Below are 1,757 nucleotides of genomic sequence, written 5' to 3'. Positions count from 1 at the left end.
GTAAATGGGGGAGCTACTATAGGAAATGATGAATAGGTGAAAAAAGTTGAACCTAAAAATATATAACAATTGTCAATTCAACACATCTCCTTTTTATACCTAAATCCTCTGCAATTCTAGGCATAAGATGATTAACACACAATGGTATTTGAACAAAAAGCACTAATAAATATTGAGGATGTGAATTGATAATATCATTTCACAGATGATTTTGGCATCTCACCCTTTATCACTAGTGCTTCGACTTTATTAGCCCTCTTCTTTGGTGACTTGCAAATGAAGAATTAGCACAGTAAAAAATCTAAGATAAGATTAATCCACTAAAATTAGAGAATGACAAAAATAGAATTTGGCTTGTGATTAAGAATTATCCATTTGTGCAAATCCTTGCTTTCTAAGTTGTATGATAACCCTTGCTTGATGAGTATTGAAAACTTCTCCCATTGTATCCTTGCTTTTGCCAGTTTGAAGTTTCTAGTTACATGCACACAATCATGACTTTACATCACAAAGCATTCACATTCTAACAATTTTCATGTTCTTTCATTACTCTTTGATCTAAACAACAAATTCTAAACTTTCACTTATTCAAACGACTAATATAAAAATGGGTCCTATTAAAGAATCTAATATAAATTCAAATAATGTATCTAGATTCTAAACAAATCAAAACATAAAATCTATGATTTAAACTAAATCTCATCACTTACACATCATAACAATATGGTCCACCTTAGTCATGTGGATAGTCTTGGGGAAGAGGTTACAACATTGTATTTGGATCCAATTGATCACTCTTTCTCTCTCTCCCTCTCTCCCTATTCAATCTAATGAGCCAACTGGATCTACTCGACATTTTAATGTCTCAAGTATTACCTCGTGGTCTGACTCGTGAACTTTCCAAAGAATCTTATTATGTGGTTTTCTACCATATTTTATCAAGTGGACATTTGATGTGACAACAAGGTTTGAATAATTAAGAATCTTCCTCTCTATTTGCCAATTCTCAAATAACCATAAGTTAGGGTTCTTCATAGAATATCATCTAAGCCATGTGCTAGTTACAACCACCACACCAACATGGTACTCTAAACCTTCACCATCTATAACCGAGTGATCCAAAATTTTTTTGGCTTGGACACAATGACACAAATAATAATATGTCCCTTCATTGTCTTCAAGTGCAATAACAACAAAAACATGGCCTGCAGTGACAAATGTACAAAATGCAGTCATTAATTCAAAAAATACTCAGGTAAAAGTTATAAAGTTGCATATTGAAATTAAAAAGATATATAAATATATATATTACCAAGTTGCACTAGATCTGAAAAGTAGTAAAAGTCAATAGACAAATCCATCTCTACCATTTCCAGTGCTTGTGGGGGATGATAGGTTTCAATTGGGTCCAAAACTTGTATATCCCATTTGTCCACCCATTCAGTCGACTCACAGTCATCTCAATTTTCCTCTACACATGATGGACAATAGCATGCCATTTTTCATGTGTGGATACTCCATGAACCTGCATTAGAGCTTCCAAAAGAATGCAACTCACTGGATCCTATTAGTGTGCGACAATCCTGATATGGTGCAATGTTAGTATTATCTATCAACCAAAAAAATATACAAACTGTAGACTCACCTTCCTTACCTGGACCCATTGTAGTGTTACACCACTAGATGATGGATTTTGCATCTATCAATATTGCTCCATCTTTGTACTTTAGTTCTTCATGAGCTAAGGCTCTTTTGAT

The sequence above is a fragment of the Cupressus sempervirens genome, chromosome 4, assembly GCF_028749045.1.
Source record: "Cupressus sempervirens isolate cs-2001-9-10 chromosome 4, ASM2874904v1, whole genome shotgun sequence".
NCBI lineage: Eukaryota > Viridiplantae > Streptophyta > Pinopsida > Cupressales > Cupressaceae > Cupressus > Cupressus sempervirens.
Note: the sequence above shows the minus strand (reverse complement) of the source record.